Source organism: Ambystoma mexicanum, chromosome 8 (assembly GCF_040938575.1).
Source record: "Ambystoma mexicanum isolate Mex_15411 chromosome 8, UKY_AmexF1_1, whole genome shotgun sequence".
Classification (NCBI taxonomy): domain Eukaryota; kingdom Metazoa; phylum Chordata; class Amphibia; order Caudata; family Ambystomatidae; genus Ambystoma; species Ambystoma mexicanum.
The window spans coordinates 1,324,444,525-1,324,465,259 of NC_090929.1; positions in this window are offsets into that span (position 1 = coordinate 1,324,444,525).

The window sequence follows — 20,735 nt, forward strand, 5'->3', positions numbered from 1 at the left end:
ACAGCAGCAACTGGCCACGCTCCTCAAGGAGCATGCTGATGAATGTGGGGGTACTAAGGCAGCCATAGAAACATCTACTGAGACACTTAGGGCAGAAATGGAGAGAAGTACAGAGACACAAAGGGCACAAATGGAGAGAAGCACCGAGAGCCTGAGGGTACAAATGGAGAGAAGCACCGAGAGCCTGAGGGTACAAATGGAGAGAAGCACCGAGAGCCTGAGGGGGGAACTGCATGCGACGTCCAAAGACGTATGTGCTGAACTTGCCGCTGTGCGCCGTGTGCTCACTGAGCTCTCACAAACCCTTAGGGACATGCATGGACGTGAGCAGGCAGAGACATCATCCGTTGCAAGTTCCGTCCAGGGCAGCCCCCAACGTAGATCTGGGAGGAACCTGCGCTCCACAGGCAGGGGTGCCCCTGATACCCGGAGAGGGGGCTTGCAATAGCGTCTGCCCACTGACAATGAGCATCTTTGGACACTGGTGTTCGGGGGGGAGGTAGGAGGGTGGAGGGGGTGTGTTGGGCTTTCTTGGGTGGCGGGTCGATGGGGTGTGTAACATAATTTCACATATGCTATAAACATTTCACAACCATCCAATGAGATGTGTGGACATTGATCTTTGTGTACGAGGCCTTTATAGGCGTACAGTCCATATTGTGCATGTTCCAGACACACACAGTGCCACAAGTCCCGTGTCCATGTATCAGCCACCAGGCGTGAGTGCTAGAAGCATGAATCTATGATAATCTGACAAATTTCACGGCCCTCCTGTGCCTCGCGGACTCCTTGAGGTGCTGCCACATCCCCACCCTTATCATGACCATCTTCAGGTGCTTGCAGTTCTGCGTCAGGGGGCATGGGCACATTTCTACGTACGCACATGTTGTGTAGCATGACACATGCCATGACCATCTTTGCAACCTTCTCATGGCGGTACAGGAGTGCCCCGCCAGACCTGCTGAGGCAGCGGAAACGAGCCTTCAGTAGGCCGAATGCCTGTTCTATGACTACACGGGTACGTGAGTGGGCATGGTTGTAGTCCTCCTCATGCTGGTTCTGTGGGTTCCGGAGTGGTGTAAGGAGCCATCTCTTCAGTGGATACCCGGCATCACCTGTATGTGGACAATAAAGGATGTTTGTGGAATGACATTGCTACGTACGCATCCCCCCCCCTTCCTGCCAGGTCATTGCCGCATCACATACCCCACATTATCATGCATGAAATGAGACTCACCGAGTAGCCAGGATCTGTTCCCTGCGTGTCGCTCCATGTAGCGTGGTATTGTAGAGTTCCTCAAGACCATAGAATCATGGGTTGATCCAGGAAATCGGGCACAACAATGTGTAATGATCCTGTTGGAGTCACACACCATTTGTACATTAAGAGAATGATATTGTTTTCGGTTGCGGTACTGGACCTCCATGGCATGTGGGACGACCAATTCCACATGGTGCAGTCGATGGCACCAATGCAACCCGGTATGCCGGCAAGTGCATGGAATCCCACTTTTGTGTTTGTAATCTCCTGCTCCGAGCGTGGTAAAGAGATGTAGTCGTCTGCGTGCTTCAGGAGGGCATCGAGCACTTGCAATAGTGTCCGTGACAACAGTGGCTGTGAAATGCCATGCAACTGTCCGACTGTGTGCTGGTAGGTGCCTGTGGCCAGGAAGTGGAGTACAGACACCAGCTTCAGTAGGGGTGGGATGGCGGTTGGGCTATCTATCATGCTGACAAGGTCAGCCTGTGTCATGTCCACAATGGCGGTTTTGGTGTCCCGGTCCAAACGGTAGAGGGTGTGGATCTGCTCATCAGTGAGGTTGAACGGATGAGCTCGGAGGCGTGGGATTGCGGGCTGCCTGCGTGGTGGTAGTGGCTGTGCTGGTGGGCCTTGCTGGCCCTGCCTTGCCCTCCTCCTCCTCCTGCGTCTCCTCTGTGCGGCCGGTTGTTGTAGTAGTTGGTGTTCGTCTTCTTCTTGAAGTTGGAGTACTTGCATTGCTATCAGGTCCCCCAGGGCCAACATCGCTAGTCCTGCCGGTAGCATTTTGGAGTGGGTGTGGTTGTGGGAGGGGGTTGGGTGTGCAATTTATGTGTTTTCAGGCTGTATAGCCTCCACCTGTGGTGATTCATTCCACCTGTGCAAGCTGCAATCCCCTTTGGGCGAGCACGTCCCGCACACAACGCTGCAATTTGACGCATGGCATCTTGCTATTACAATCATGTATTTAATCCCGATGGCAGTGAAATATTGCTTCATATGTTCATTCTGCTATGGTCCCATTGTTTCACATACTATCTTTGCAGTCGCGAACAAACTTGTGAAGGGTCAGTGGAATGTAGTACTCGATTAACGGTGGACCCTCATGCAGCACTGTACCGAGGTTCACCGACGGGCGGGGCGTCCCATTTGTGAGTGAAGCCAGTTGCCATTTTCACACACTGCCGCACTACATGGATGAATTTGTGATTTCAAGCGGTCACAGATGCCTTTTCGACGTGATGTTGCAAATGAGGAATTCGAAGGACAGCGCTTTCGGTTTTCAGCTAGCGGCGAGGAGACGCCCACAGGTCTGACTGCAAATATAACGTTCTATTGTTTAATGTCCTTCGGACAGGGGCCATGGCGAGAATGCAATGATTGATATGAATAGTATGGGATGCGCAATAGCGTAGTGGACGATAAGGCAGGACGTTCCCAAATACATGTTACTTCACAACACTGGAAGTCCGGGCTGGAGCACAGTGGATTTTGCAGACTGCATTACGCACAGACTCAATGGAAATTTCACATGTTATGTGAGTAAATAATCAGGCGTTTTCATACCGGGATGAGGGAATGATGTATGGATGCATGGACAGATGATTCAATTGAGAGTTTGCCATGTACATGGCTTTTTGGAATCTATCCACTTCCCCTGCGCTATGTGATGCAGAGCTGCCATAGTGGGACCATCGTCTATCTGCCCTTGTTGAACCCTCCCTGTCTCGACGCGCCTTCCAACACTTGTGTCTATGCACGTTACTAATCCCATCTAATGGATTCTGTTTTAACAGACGCATGCACACAAAGACTCGTTTGTAATAGTGTTTTCACCTCGATTTATATAGTTATGATTCGCAAGTGATTTTTGGGTGGGAATAATCCTTTTGAGTGGGCTAGCATGCATATGGCTGTAGATTTAGTGTGATCATTGAAGTGAGTAATTCAAATGAAGTTCTGATGCCCATACTATTCTTTTTCATCTCATTTGGGTGACAGGTATCTCCTCCCCTTTTGCCGCTGCCATCTGTCTGCCACTCCTGCAGATGGTTTTTACTCCCGACACCTGCTGCTTCGTGTTAATCAGTGGAGCACCATTACGATCTTATGGGACGATCGCCAATGGGCCACATGCCCTTACGCAGTACTAGTGGCTAGGAGCAAAATATCGACCTTTCAGCTGGACTAGTGCCTACCTAATGGGACGGCCCTGCGGTTCTAGGCGCTTCCATGTTGCCTTTTTGAACGTGAATGTAGCCCCTGTGTACCATGAAGGAACAGGGCGTCACACAAGAAGAAGCTGGTCATTTATTGCGGATGCAGCCCACAATAATGAAATATATTTTGGAGTTCATGACCTAATAGCTGTATGGGCTTGGTGATTTTGTTGTGCATTAAATTTTTATTATGATATTAACCGTGTAGCGTTATTCTTTGCAAGTAATGTAGCATATTCCTATTTGTGGAGCGATGTATTGTGAGAAGATCTGCATTGGGTTCCGGCTTCTGAGTATAGTTGCGTGGTACTGTACTGGGCGCGTTTGCCTACGAAGCCCAGTGAGGTCAGGGATAGGGGCTGCCATTATGACTGTTTTAATGATGTCATGCTCAGGGGCGGGGGATTAGCTTTTGTGTAACAGATGCCGGTCAGCCAGGTGGATTGGTGGAATGATGTGAATATCACAATATGGCTGGTCACAGGTGCCTGTGTTTGCGTGCGTTTCTTGGAGGGAGACTGAGGTCATGTCCATTGGAATAGCTTCTGTATTCGTGCCATCTGTGCCCTGCAGCTCCCATTGGCCCCTCTTGAGATGAGCCTGGCTGCTCAGTCACTCTGCCAACTTGTGTGGTACATGCTTATGCTGATGGTTGGTTTGTTTACTGGCAAGAGTACAGGGCTGGTGCAGTCTCCCTCAGGATACTGCTTTGAATGTTGCCTTACACTGGTGTCAAGCGATGGGGGCCTGTTGTTGTTTTGTCTCATATTTCAGTTCATATTGCTGTACTTGAACCTTCACATGCCTGTGCTGCATCAGTACGGCAATGGTGACATGGCAAATATGGATGGCCACTCACAAGGCACTTGGAGCCCCTACATTCATTTGTTCGTTGGCATGCATGGGTGACTTGTACATTTCACTGGTTGCATTGTGTGACTTCATTGCACCTACGAGGAGTTGTGCAATGTGGCCAGGGAGTGGTGTACAGGCACTCAGTAGGGCCATTTACGGTTGGTTCGCGATGCCGTAATTCTCACCATGGCGGAATGGTAATTTCCGCCATGCTTGATGGCGTTAGGTAAATGTCCGCTAGGGTCAGAATTCGCGTACCGTTGCGCCATGGTGGTAATTACGGTTTTGCATGGCGCGCGTGCGCGTACTTGGTGCAGTTAGCGTTGGCGTTCACTCTGGTGTCGCTAATGGCATCGTACTTTACGGTGACGGGTCATAATCGCACCGAGCGCTATTCGATGGCGGTATTGCATTTCCGCCATCGTTTTTCGATTTCCGCCAGGGTCGTAATGAGGGCCACTGACTTATTTACATTCAGTAACCTACGTGCCTTAGAAGACACTGCTTCCTCTCCCGCATGCAGCATAAAGCCCATCCACACACATACACTCTACCTGGCTCATCTGCATGTATTCACTCTTTTTACTAACATTGTCCCAGGTGGTAAATGAGGTAACACACTTTACCCACAGTGGTATAACACTAGGATCACCTCCTGAATTTCCCACTGGCACAGTGATCATCAGAGGCAGAAAATAAAACACAAAAAACAAGCAATAGGCTCGTTCTGTTTTCTTTTTTGTATGCTGTTACTGTTTGATTACCACTATTATGTTGTACTAACAGAAAAATAAAAACAATACATTACATGATATCACAATTACATTTTCTTACCAACAGCAAATACAGCTTTGTGCCTCTAAAAGATAAAAGGAAACAAACATTTTGTAACATGGAAAATATTTTAAACGTGGTGTGCAGCTGTTTACCCAGCACAGAAATGCAGAAACAAAAAATATAAGACTTTTGTTTTCAAACCTTATCTCACTACACTGTCTGCCAAAAAATACAATGCATGTCATACATTCTCACACTCCTCATTTTTTAAGACCTAACTCCCCGGAGTATGCAAGGTTTGAATTTCGTGCTGTTGGACCTTATCTGTACGAATCCCACACAGTTCATGGACACAGCTTTTGGAATTTCATTCACTCCGAAGCTCCAACTGACCGACTACGCCCCCTTTCTCCTGCTTAAATTTCTTCTGGCTGTCCATCAAAATTAGATCAGCCTCCCCTGACGTGGTTCTGACACCTCCAGAACTGCCGACCACCTTAGCCAATCACCTTACACGAGCATACATGTAACAAGTTATTTCCTGCGAGGACAATGGAAGTTTTCAGCCTGCACAAAGACAGCCATTCCGTTTTTTTCTACCGTGCATCTCCCCATGGAAAAACACAAAATGAAATGAATTTTAAACTGTGCCTACCGAACTGCATTATAAAGTTAATTGGGACAGTTAATTAGTTACTGGGATTTTATTAGTAAGGTTAGTTGGTTATATATTTCCAATGCAGTTCCACGCAGATAGAAAAGCATTTAATTTGTAAACATGCACGTTTTTGCATTTTAAAATGACTGAACATTCTGCTGGGTATTTTTGAAATAATCATCCCTTTGCTTGCTTGAATGCTTTTAAAACAACACCCATTTCACTGGCTTGTTGCTGAGAAAAGCTGTCCCTTGCACCCATTTCAAAATGGCTGCTTTTGAACACTGCCAATGAACACCCATTTTGCTTCCCTTGGAATATGTGCACATGTGCTGTTATTTGCACGAATATATCATGCATGAATATATCCCTGCTTTTTTGGACAATTATGACCAATAAACTCATAATTGGAGGAAACACATCAATTTCTAAAATATATGTATGTATGTATCACAGGATATCTCCCATTCCCCATTGTCGCTAGATGAATAACGGTTGAACCAATAACATCTTAATAAAGTTAACATATAAGCATTTCACAATAAATAATTGTTTAACTGTAACATACACATGAAACATAACTCAAATAGGGCATATGGGTCCTCACACGCATTTGCATGCGTGATCCATTTACATGTGTATACTTCCGACTGAAGCACACATCTTCATAATATTTTTGAATCATAGCTTTTGTCTATGTACTTTATGCAGTAAAAATCAATGTGTATGCATCACAATAAAACAATAAATTAAAATAATAAAATAAAATAAAATGGCTTAAAATTAAAATATACAATCTCCACTGTCCCCAGTGCAAGTCTCAATTGGTAAAGCACAGCACGGTACTATGCCCCACCTGCAACGTTGTGGAATTAAACTCAATTGACCACTGTTCTATTGCTGGGATTTACAATCCTCAGAACCACATCTCTGAGTTGTCCTGATCACCAAACTTCCATAACAGCATCCTTTCCAGCAGAACCTCTCTGGCCTGGCACTCACTGACTTTTCTTCACAGAGGTCATCTCTTTTGGCATCACGGCTTTTCATCTTCACCTTCATACTTTGGTCCGGAGGCTTTCCTGGTACTTCCTCCCGTGGACTCCAGTAATCCAACATCTCCTGCAGCCTCCGGTCCTGCGGCCGCTAGCCCCTGCCAGGACATATAGTCAATGCAATCTAAATCGAATAGAAAAGAAACAGATTAGGTACATAGCACAAAACGATTTTCATCCCTTTCACTATTTGGCCTAAAAGAAAAATATGGGTGAAAACACCATGACTTTCAGACTTGTCAATTTCGGATATCTGCAATTAAACACACATTATAGAGAAAAACAACCTCTTACACTTGTGGTATTATCCATCACAGCAATTTTCATGCAGAATAACTTCACCACACTGTACTATGCTAGGTTAATCGTATTCAGCGCCTTCTATGAATGCATAACACCACTATTTTGTTTTCTTTTTTTTAGGGCTAAATGTGACATTTTTATTTGTTTTTGCACACCACCATTATGAAACAGTCAACAGTTCTTCAATGTATCCATCAATATACAAGCATATCATTATTCTCTACTGTCAGCTTTATTTTCATTGCAATCAGTACCTTTTGCTGCTCTACACCCACTCAAGTCTCTTGATCTCATGTTTTGGGTGACAGGGCTTAATGTGGTTAACATGGACGAATTGCTCTGTTACCATCTCACCCTCTGTCCTCAATATTGTATACACCACAGGAGATATTTTATCTACAATCTCAAATGGGCCTTGCCATGCTCCAAGGAATTTTGAATTTTTATGTCTACACTTTCCAAAATTATATTTATACACCTGATTACACCTGATCACCTATTTAGTATTCTTTCCCAGATGTCTTTTTATCATAATAGGTGTTTGCACTTTCAGCAGCTCGTTTCAAATTCCAATGTGCAAACACAAATGTATGTTGTTAGTGCTTCCTCATTTCTTCCACATATTTGTGAACTGTACATACACTCACACGTGTTTGCTCATGTGTCCTGATAAATGTTGCGGCAGCACCATTTTTCTTCCTGTCAATACTTAATGAGGACTGATACCTGTTGCTTTAGCAGGAGTCGATCTAATGGCCTTTAACATTAAAGGTAACCATAGATCCCAACTGGAACCTGCCTCTGCTACAAACTTCTTTAGTATCTCTACGATAGACCTATTACTTCTCTCTGCATTGCCCGAAGAAGCTGGCTGGTAGGAAATATGTGAGTTGACTTTCTCTGTCTGATTCTATTCTTTGGGGTAACCCAAATCTTGAAAATATGTGGTTTACCAACAATGTGGCTGCTGTTTGTGCAGTACAGTCTGGTGCAGGAATGCACTCTACCCTTTTCGACATTAGACACCACCGTCAATAAATACCATTTCCCCTACCTGATCTCTTTACAGGCCCAACATAGTCGATTTGTAAATCTGACCATGGAAGGGTTAAACCTCTTTTCATTAATGGCGCTCTATGCATTGGTGAAACAGGTTTAAATTGTGCATATACCAGACACCTCCTGGTGTATAATTCCACATCCTGGGACATATGTGCCCAGTAAGCATCGTCTTTCAGTATGTCTAAAGTTTTTTGTGAACCTCTGTGTCCTGCAGTTATTGCATCATGTGCATGGTGTAACATTAGCACTTTGAATGAAAGTGGTACAATTCACTGTACCTGCCCTGTTATAGGTTCCCTGATAATCAGACCATCCTGTAGTTTAATTCATTTTTTGTTCTTTAATAACACTCTCAGCTCTTCTTTTCGTGTACAATCATGTTCAGTCAAAGGATTTTGTTCAGGGCCTTGTTTTTGTGCCTTAACCAGATGCTGATCTGGCGTATCATAACTCCATTGCACTACAGGTTGTTCAGCTTCTTTTGGAGATTTGGAGCGTGTAACTGCATCTACTTGTATTTCACCAATTAGGTGTTCAATGGGCAATGACTCTCCCATAACAACCCCAATCTTTGACAATTGATCTGCTTTATCATTTCCCTCCTTATCTTCTCCTGCTGTCTTCAAATGCCCACAAATTCTCCTACAGTGTTTGTTAAATCATTTTCTGACACCAACTTGTTTATAGCTTGAATCATTCTCCCATGTTTTAGGGGCTTTTTGTTATATGTGAGCACGCCTCTTGCTTTCCAGCCAGGCAAATATTCTACAAAGATATTTCGTGCATAATCAGAATCAGTCACCAAAACAATTTCCTTGTTCTCGACTGCAGTATTAATTACTTTATAAATGGCAGCTAACGCTGCTAGTTGGATACTCTTGGTGCCAATTACAATCCCCATGTCAGGAATGCCTTCACACTTTCTCCAGACATTTCCTATCCCTGACACCAGCTGTTTATTGCTATTGTTTTCAATGTGATAAGCGCACCCATCTACATACACAATTGGCAATTCCTTGCACGTGTCTTCATTAAAATCTGTGTGTGGTGATTGCTCAAACTCCTGCAAACTGGACCCCACCTCTATCTCATCTGAGACACACTCAGCTGCACATTCATGCAGGTATGCTATCCCTTGAGCAATCGGGCTCTTTTTTTCAGTCCATATCTTATTTCTACAGGGAATCCCTGCAACGCTAACAACTAAAAATCCTGGACTGTGCTAGGCTGCCAGATCTAATTCTTTTACTCTGTAACAATTGCAACGGTTGATGATTTGTCTAAATAATTACCTTTTCTCCTTGAATAATGGGACAGAAATGTTGTAATGCCCACATAGTGGTCAGAAGGAGCTTACTTGCATAGGCGATAGTTTTATGATTCAAATCATGTTTTTGAGATCACATTTTTCTTTATGGGATAGGCCAAGCATGGAACCATTATGAGACATTCCTTCAATTTAGAAACTGCCTCAGACTGCTCTTTTTTCCATTTCCAGGGCACATTCTGCTTCAACAATATAGTCAAAGGTTGACTGATTTCAGCGTAATTTTCAACACATTTCCTGTTATATCCTGTCATCCCTAATAGACTTTTTAAGCCTTTCATATTTTTAGGATTTTTCAATTTCTGTATCGCCTCCACCTTTTTCTTGTGTGGATTTAACCTGCGTTCAGTTACTTCATGGCCTAAGAAAATGACTCTCTATTTGTACCATTGTGCTTTCTGTAGAGCTACTTTGGCACCCGCCTTTTACAATTGACCAAGCACATGTCTAATCTCATCAAAATTACTTTTAATGCTTTCATTTTTTATTAGTACATCATCTACATAAACCATGGTGCCTCTTTCTGCTGCATTTGGCAGTGCTTTTCTCAATAATATGCCAAACTTGCTCCCACTATTAACATACCCAAATGGTGTTCTGGACCAAGCGTATTGCGTTTTATCAAATAAAAATGCGAACAAATTCTGAATGTCTTCTGCCAATAGCACACACCAGTACCCAGATGTAAGATCTAACGTGGTAAACAGTTTGACCCATGCACTTGAGGAAGGCCTTGATCAATGAATGGGAGTGGCCATCTAGACACTGGCACCCTTTTATTTAGCTCCCTCAGGTCCGCACACAGGCACCATTGACCATTTGGTTTTAATGCACCCAAAATGGGAGTGTTGGAGGTGCTATGAATGGGTTGAATAATTCCTCTGGATTCTAGATTCTTGATTATCTCTGCTAATGACTCCAAGTATGCCAATGGCAACAGATATTGGTGCACAAATACTGGATTTCAACCACATCCCTCTGGTAATGTGGGAACAAGCAGATCAGTTAGGCCGCAATCATATGCATACTTGGCAAACACCTCCTTAAATTACATAAATATTTTCCTCAATTCATTCCTGTCCTGTTCACTATCACAGGCATCTGCTAACCGAATCTGCCCCTCTACCATTTTTGAAAATTCTGGAAAATCCTCTAATGGAGGAACCTCCGAGCTTTCTCCTAACTGTGTGGCTGTATCTCTTTGCAGAATGGCCACTTTTAAATATTTTTAAATATCAGCCTCCACTTCAAGAGGCTGATTTTCTGTTTCATTTTCATCTGAATCAAGAAATATACAATTCTCTTGATGGCAGCATACAGTTTCATTGGCATCATAAGGATACACATCACCATATTGTTGAAATCTGCAGTATAATGGGATTGTTGTATTGCCATTCCTAACACAGAATGTTCTTCCAAATGAAGATCTTGACACCCTTTATTATCCCCCATGATTTTGAATTGATATTTACCAATGGGGTATAGTCACAATTCAGCCCTTGCTGCTTCATGGATTCACTTATGAATACAAAGGCATCTGAATTCTTCATCTGCTATCCACTTTTGTGCTTTAATGTTATAGCAACCTGTCTAGTGAATGCAGGAATGGTACTATCCTTCTTCACCTGTAGCTCAATTGCATATGGCACCAACTGTGCGCAATGACATGCCTTTCTTTTGTCTTCCAATTCAGGCACAGGCCTGCCTAGCCGGGACCATACTTTTTGATTAAGGAGATCTAACACCATAAACATCCTGTGCATAATGTCATTGCCCAGGTAAAAATCGTTTTGTGTTCCACTCCCTACCCACACATTGTGGTAATTGATTTTTTGACCAACTGTAATTGTTACTCATCTTACATGTGTATTTCAGAAAGGCTTGTGATATGTTTTTCTGTGGTTGCCTCAGGAATAGTATTCTGCTTGCAGAAAAACATATCACAACCCTTTCTGAAATACACATGGAAGATGAATAGCCATGGATTCATGTTGGTATAAATGGCCCTTCTGAAAAGATAAAAGCCATTTTAGCACTTGAACAAGAAAGGAGTTTTATTAGTGAGAGGTTACTCCAAAAAATAATGGAAAGGGAGGAGATCACAACACCCAGAATTAAAAACCAATGCGTTGCTGGGTTGGACAATCCAGATTTTGAAAATAGAATTGCCGGAAGGTGCATGAGACAGGAAATATTGATCACTTAGATAAAAACGCGATGTATCTATCTATTGCCATTCTTTCCTAGGATCCAAAAAATCTGCATGGATTGTTTTTCCTTTTCACTTTGCTTTTCGCCCTGACACATCTGGATGACGGTGACAGTAGGTACACAGCCATTTTGAGGATATACCTCCACTGCATCATTTGATTTGGCAAAAGTATGGCATTCGTTTACACTACTGTTTTGTGACTTTATTTTTTTAGGCTTTAATGGTTTCTTTGTCAGAGCCACAGGACCCCATTCACTCCATCAATGAGGGGCGACAACCTTTTCAGGCAATCTGTTCCCATCAGGAATGGAATTTCCCTAATAGATGTGATCAATACTTCCTGTCTCATTCTGTCTTTTCCTATCTTTATGTCAATTTCAGTAACACCTTCAATAGGTAACTCTTCATCGTTAAAATCATGTACTGGACCTTAATTTTGTCTCACATTGATTTGATTTTGTGGGGCTCTTCCTTCGTTGATACTTTTTACCAACTCTTTGGACATAATCGTGGCCTGTGCACCTGTGTCAATCATTGCAAATGTATTGCACCTTTCTTCCACAGTAATGGGAGCATAATACCTGTCCTCAACTTCTTCCAATGAACACAAAAAGTGTGAATTTCTGCTGATTTCAGGACTCTCAAGCCCTTCTAATTTTTTGCCATGCACATGGGCAAATGAAATGATATTTTTCCATCATTTTTGCCCATCTCATCTCAGGAATCTTGGTTTGTCTTTTCATGCTCAGAATTCATCTGGAGTGTAGCCACTGTACGGCCCTCTGCCTGGGGACCATCAGCGTTTACACTGCAGCTCTTCAACTCAATATGTTCATAAACATCATATATTAAGTTGTCACTTTTTAATTCTGATCACCTATTGGTGTTTGGCACAGTATCAGATTTTTTAATTTCTTCAAAAATATGTGGCTCAAACAACTCTTCAAGTGATTGAATTATACCCTCCTGTTTAGTACCCCTAGTTTCCCTGTTTGCATTTTATGGGCATTTTGATCACCTACGGAGGATGTTTTAGCCATCACACTTACTCCTCCATAAATTATTTTATCAGTGCGTAGGATATCCTTTTTGAATCTGTCTCTTTGCTCTTTTGGAACTTCATGTTTATTTTCTCCTTTCCCTTTTCTATTTGGACATACTTCCATAGTCTGATTCAATGCTAGGTTAAACCAAACCTTTTTCTAATTGTGGTTGCAATCCCTGCCTCATTTTCATTTGCTGGTATCTTCATGTTTAAATCAGTAAGCAACTCAGGACAGTTACACAACACTAGTTTATGTGATTCTGTATTTTCATCATTGCAGGTACCATTAGCATTTAGTCACTTATTGTCAGGGTCCCCAGATCGCTTCTGCAACCTTACACCCCTTCCCTGTTTTTGAACTGCACAGAGTTTCCCTATCTGCTCAGACAACATTTTTACTTGGGCCTCAAGAAATTGAAATCTGTCCATTTCTCCTGAATCTTTTTTTTGTGGCCTAGACCGGTACTGGTAACTTTCACCCTGGTTTAATCTGTTCTGGTACCTCTAAGGAACTTGGTTTCTGTTTGGATTGTTTCTGAACTCTTGATTTATGGAAGGTGGGGAACATGGTGTGCTCATTCTTTGGTTATAATCCATTGGTGGTGGTGATTGATAATAGGGGTGGGGCCATAGCCCACATTTTGTCTTTCATTTTGTAAGTACTGTCCCCTATGCTGGTTTCCATTTTCAATGAACCCATCCACATATCGTGGTCTGTCCTGTTTGCCATATACCATAGAGTTGGGGTCAAATCTGCTCTGTGCCCCCAATGTCTGGTAGGGACTATTATTTCTTTGATCTTGTCTCTGATTGTTATTTTTGCCTGACATATCGGCCAGTATCCCAGCCGAGGTCTGTCTCCCATGTACCTAGGACTAATGTAACTCTCTCTATTGCTTGGATCGTCTGATTGAAACATCTGCACCTGGGGTGGCAGCCTTTGTGGTGCACCCCTCTGATCGGATGCCACAGTATTTCTAGTGGGAGTCTGGGCTTATTCAAGCAACATTTTGGCAGACCTTATCTCCATAACTGTGGCTTACCAACGCTTTTAGGTGTTTCAACTCTTGCTCACTGTCTTCAAATTGTTTTCTCTTTTGAGACAATTGGGTGTCAAATTCACTGCATTTTGATTGCATATTTTTTTGACATAACTCTAGTTCTGCTTTTAACTTTTTCTCCTGTTTATTAGCTCCATCTAATTCAATTTTTAGGCTGATAATTAGTTTAGCATAATTTTCTTGCATTCGTTTGGCACAGAGCCCTATCAAACAGTCTCTCTCAAAATCTTTGTCAGCAGCATTAAATAATCTCAGAAGACAGATCTGAATTATGCTGCCCTTTTCAAAAATGCTGTCATGCGGTTCTTTCTGTAATTTCCACACAGCCGGTCGTGCCACTGTATGGCATTATCTGACGACCATACCCCATGCACATATAATTTTGTCTCCAAGTACTTCACCAATTCTGGGAATGTGGCTTCACTTTGAGACATTATTGACTTCAATTTCCAGTGTTACACTAATCTCACAAAATTAGTTTCCTTTAATGCACGTATTGCCGTGTGAGACACACTTGCCACGCCCAGTAATTACACTGCCTGTTCCCGGCCAACGCACCATTTATATGTTGGATATTTTGTCTTTGGGGCAATTTTCAGATTTGGTGGTAATTCAGCATCGTGGTATTTTTGTGGTATTTTTGGTGGTATTTTTGGTGGTACATTAGCCTTACCGTTATTGGTAGTTCAGTATTACCCTATTTTGGTAATAGTCTAGCACCATCGTATTTTGGTGGTAATTTAGTGTCAGCTTATCTTGGCAGTATTTTAGAGGTATCTTATTTTTGTGGTATAGTGGTGAGCATGTCTTTTCTATTACAGCCCCATAGTAATACACACTTTCCCTCTTTATAATTATGATAGGCCCTTGGCTGACGATAAACAAACCCTGGATTTAGCACACTTTTAGGCAACCCAGTAAAATTACACAGAATGTGATTTATTGCATGTAGCTCATGTTACTGACTTATTTAAATTCCGTAACCTACATGCCTTAGAAGACACTGCTTCCTCTCCTGCATGCAGAGTGAAGCCCATCCACACACATACACTCTACCTGGCTCATCTGCATGCATTTACTCTTTTTACTAACATTGTCCCAGGTGGTAAATTAGGTAACACATTTTTACCACAGTGGTATAACCCCCCCTGACTTTCCCACTGACACAGTGATCATCAGAGGCAGAAAATAAAACACAAAAACCAAGAAATAGCCTCATTCTGTTTTCTTTTTTTATGCTGTTACTGTTTGATTACCACTATTATAATGCACAAACAGAAAAATAAAAAAAAATACATTACAATATATCAAAATGACATGTTATTACATGTTTTAAACGCAGAAATGCAGAAAAAAAAGTATGACTTTTCTTTTTACACCTAATCTTACTACACTGCCAAAAAATACAATGAATATCATACATTCTCATGCTCCTCAATTTTCAAGACCTAACTCACCGTAGTATGCGAGATTTGAATTTCCTGCTGTCGGACCTTATCTGTACGAATCCCACACAGTTCATGACACAGCCTTTGAAAATTCATTCACTCCGAAGCCAAGCCGACACTCTCTCTCTGTCCTGTCTTCAGGATCTCTCCAAGCAGCACACCATCCCACAGTGTGCTGATATGAACCGAAATCCAACTGACTGACTACACCCCCTTTCTCCTGCTTAAATTATTTCCTCTGGCTGTTGTAGGCACCCTCCCTGTCTTTAGACATGCAAAAGAATAAAGGAGACACTAACCAGATGGGGAATAATGCTAAGAGTACAAGTTGCGTGAGTTCAATAATAGTTTATGTATTTGGCATCCAAAGAACTCTGCTGCCCAAGTGTGCTCTAAAACAAATCACAGTTACATCATATTATAAAGCTACATTTCGTCATACATGAAGCAATTAGTGTAGGGTGTCAAAGAGGTACATGGTTGGTCAGTCAGTATAGGCACATATGGAGATGTTGTTACGGTTCCATCTGGATTGGTTGATCATTCGCTGGGAGGATGGACTTCACGTGACTTGTTGCCAATGTCCAGGAGGTGTGAAGGTCAAGTTGCTGTGAGGCGGGGTGATCGATAACTAAGCTAACATAAAACATCTCTACGAAGCATGCACTAAATAATTATTTTGTCATTCGTTTGAACAAATCATTGTAAACCTATAAAAGTCTTATATTTATTTACATCGTCAATAACAGTGACTTATATGGAGCATCAGGTTAAAGGGCTTTGACCATCATGATGACATTGATTGAAGCTAGGGTCTGGACTCATAAAGAATCTAAGGCCCGCTGGCATGTGTTAGTATTGGGAAGCGATATATTGTAACAGAGGTGTAATGTTAGTTGGGGTCTGCTTGGTGGGCATCATGGTGGGGTCACATATTTGGTACTTCAAGTGAATACCGGGCAAAGACACAGGGTTACATTGGCAGCAATTTTCCAATGGCGAGGATGAGGGGCATGGACAGATTTGTGGAGATGGATGCTTGGCTTAAGTTGGTTCACACGCAGGACAGTGATCTCAGATGAAGAGTGGGTTGTTACATTAGTTCTTTGTTGCAATTACCTCTGGCTTCAGCATGAGAATGGAGCCGCAGAGTTTTCCAGACACAGTGAGAGAAAAGGTGGGGGTCGTGTGTGCTGCATGCGTGGTGCTGCAAAGGGGAGAGAAGCCTGTTCGTATTATTGCATTGAGGCCTAGTTACCAAGATGGCGTCAAGGGGGCACAAAGATGGATGCCTTGTACATGTCATATAAATCCCTCTATCCCCATACAGGTCCACCAACACTTCATCTGCAGCTCTCTGGGTTCTTTTATAGTGGTATGGTGTAGATTGTTAACCCTGTCCCCATACTGGTGGTATACTGCTGTCATGCGATATTTTGATGGGTTAAGTTCCCCAGTTTGCATTTGGGCATCTATCATAGTTGTCACCGTTTTCTGTCTGCACATCGTTACCATCATCATAGCTGAATTAGGCATAGATTTTGCACAACATCGGATACCTAATTGGCACACACAGAAAAATAGCATTATGAAGACGATGAGAGGGATGAAAATGTTCATCATGGTGTTGAACCAGGACGGTATCCAGCTGAACATGTCAAACCAGGTAGTTGGTTCTACTCCTCCTTGTTTTGACATTCTTTCTCCCAGGCTGTTTACTGCTGATATGACATTGGAAAGGATTCCATTGTCTGCATCTTCAGATGGCACGAACGTGCAACATGTGCTCCCTATCTTTCGGCAAACACCGCTGTCCATCGCCGTGAGGAGATCTAAGACGTACCGGTTCTGCATTGTCATTAGGCGCAAGGCACAGAGCTCCACGTTTATCATGTTAAACCCTTCTCCAGTGTCGTTAGCTAATTGGATCAGCTCCCAGTGCACTTTGCGTTGGTTTGAGCCTGGAGACCTGGTATTAGGAGCGAAGCAAAAAATGTATCTGCGGAGTTGAAAAGTTTGTATTTTGGTGGGATTGTGGCAAGAAGAGCAGACGATTCAGAGGAGATGTAGTTGATGATCTCCTTTTGCGAGAGAGTTTTTCTTTTAAGTCTTTTTCTGACAACAGTTCATATGCTGGAGGCTCTGTTACTTCTGGTCGGGGCACTGCCGATATGTCAGCCGATTGCCCTGCTGCCGATATTTCAGCCGATTTTCCTGCTCCCGATATGCCAGCAGATTCTCCTTTTCCACATTGGGTGTGACTTTCTGGAATTACCAGTAGAGCCGAATGTAGGGTTGCTAGTGCGCAAGTGCCCTTCCATGACGCCGGGAGATGCAGGTATGCTTGTTTTCTGCAGATCCAATACATATCCATGAGGGCCGCTATTCCTTTCTTCATATCTGGAATTATGATTGTCTTGTTGCATTGTCTGTTGGTGCCCATGGGCACGTTTCCTTCTCTGTGAAAGCACAGCTCATGTGGTATCTCTTTCTGCGTTTTGATCGGTTTTTCAAGTGTTGTCACCCACGTGAGTTTGGCAATGTGCTGAGACCATACAGGGGTACATTGAAAGTTCTCTTCAGTCAGTCCTCTAAGTGCCTCAGCTTTGCACTCAATCGTTTTGTCATGCCATTTGTTCTCTGCGAATCTCATTCCCTTTATGATGAAGAATGGTTCTTTGATGCAAATCACTCCTTTGCGTCTGCTTGTGCATGTACTCTCGTTCTGCAACATCTCTATTGTAACTGTGTGTACCTGGAAGGTGCTCCGAATCCTACACAATACAAGATGAATTAAACATTGGGCGTCTGGCAAGGGTACCTCTTGTGGCACAAGTATTTTACGCATTTCTGATGCGTGCGGAATAAGAGAGCAAACCTAACAGCTCTCATTTGTGGCTTGTTTTGCTGTTGTGCTCATGTCTGAATACCATTTATTTGACTGATCGGGGTGGCAGAGGTCTTCTATTTCCTCTAATCCCAGGCCATGGTAGATGTCATATCTTTTTCTATCTGCCCCCCTTTTTCCCCTCCCCTTGCGGTAACTTCTAACCTTTCGACAATGTATTGGGAACACCCCAGACAATGCTGTGTCAGTAATGTTATTTACTGTGTGTTTGATTGGTGGACCTGTGGGTTTGTAGGTAGCAGCAACATAAAATGAGTCAGGGTCATTGGTTGTCTGTGCGTTAATGTTCTGTTCAGTTAATTAATTCGGCAAAAAATAATCACCATCATATTCGTTGGTTTCATTGTTACCATACTGCCTTATTGCGACAACTAATGAGAGGGGGACAGTTGTATCATTAAATTGCATCGTAATGCAGGTTACATTGTCATCATTGTCATCAGCTGAATAGTTTTCTCTGCACCCCCTTCCAAATTAACGATGACCCTTCCCGTATCAGCTGTGCCCCGCTCCCCCCTCTGTTCATATCATGGACAAGGCATAAGAGCGTGTAGTACCACGCCATAAAGAATAACATCACAGATAGCAAAACTGCAGAATACTTCAATGTGCATTCAACAGTGTTATATTTGTTAGCTGTATTAACAATCCTATCGCTAACTAACAGTATGCCATTTTCTGGGAGTGCACTCCATTCGGCCATTGTGTCACCTGGAGGGGCGATATAAAATGGTTAATTGGCGAGAATATATTCATTTTTCACATTGCATGATTGATTACTTTTTGTGACATTCTGCTTTATTTAATTTACGTAATGCTATACGTCTTCTAAAACCTCTTTTTTTTGATGATGTACATTACTTGTATCGAGACATTGATGTTATTAAATCATTCATGTAATTTCTGTATTCATACCTGCGTTGTTACCTTGATAGAGGGTGTAGAGTGTGCGAGCAAGTAACAGAGAGAAGGAACAGGAGGAAAGATAAAGAAAATGTAGAGAGAGAGAGAGACATTCATGCAAGCACATTGTTGTACATTGTTCCTGTTATATCCCTTATAATACGTTTCACCTGTAATCAACATTTCAGTGTTGCTCACCTGTTCACACTGAGGGAGTGCTGTATCGCGTGCTTTTCTCATCTGAGAGGTCCACCCAATACTTCAGTCCCTTTACTTTGACCGCAGTGGGTGTGCAGTAGAAGACCACTTCATATGGCCCATGGAATCTCCGCGAGTTCCACCGACGAACAAAACTTCTCACATATACATTATCTCCTGGCATTAATGGGCCATTTGGGCTGTCTGGGGCTGGTGTTACAGTGTCTGTTGCAGCATTTTCAGTAAAGGGTGGTGCAATTTGGCATGCTATACTACGGACTGCGCGCGGCAACTGGGTAAGGTACTCTTTAAATTCTTCCCCCAACACTGTGGCAGCCTGGTGTGCATCTGATGCTTTCCTTAACGGGGAGAGTGGTGAATGAATACGCCTGGCAGTTGCAATTTCATGGGGGCATAAATGATGGTCTTTGCTCAGTTGCATTCTGAGTTGGAACAGTGCTATTGGTAGGCAATACACCCAGTTCTTTTTGAGTGTGTTGCACAGTTTGGACAATTTACTTTGACAGGCTGTTGATCCTCTCTACCACCCTATTAGCCATGGGTTGATAAATAGAACACAGTTTGTGCTTAAATCCTAGAAGCGAAGTTACTTCCTTGAAGAGGTTATTCACAAAATGTGTGCCATTGGCTGATCTTATAACATCACAAATCCCCCATCTGGAGAACACTTCCCGCACCGAAAACTTGGCAGCACACTTTGCATCTGGGTGGGGGCATGGTCCTGCCTCCACCCATCTTGAAAAGGGCCATACCACCACAATCAGCTATCTTGCTCCATTACACCTTTCTCCCATGTCCGCATAGTCTATGTGGAGCTCTCTGAAGGGCCCCACCGGACTTGGAAAAGTTCCTTGCAATGTTCTCAGAGTCATCCCTGAACTGTATGTCTGACATGTGGTGCATTCAATGATGAATATTGATAAGTGCTCTTGCAAGTTGGGAATGAACCAATGTTCCTGTATGTCTGCTGCAATATGCTGCTTTGTCACATGTGCCGGGAAATGCAACAGCTGGAATGCTACCTCTAATAGTTCCATTGGCATCACCACCTTCCCACTCACTTCCTGTCTCCATATTAGATCTATAGGTGATTGCTTACACCCTTGTTTAGCCCATAGTCCTTGCTCTTCTATTGGTGCCCTCCTCTGCAATTCTATTATCTGCGTTACTGGTGTGTTGCTATACCCTTCTTCTAATGGTTGTGTAGTGGGTGTTTTAACAATACATTCAATTGTTGGGGGTACATTGAAATACGAGGCGTCTTTCTCTGCTGCGTCTGCCGCCGCGTTTCCCAATGAGATTGCATCTGTGTTGCTGGTATGGGCCTGGCATTTCACTACTGCCACTACTGATGGTTCTGCTAATGCTTCTACTAGCTCATTTAATAATGTAGCATGTTGAACTGGTGACCCATCTGCCCGTCGG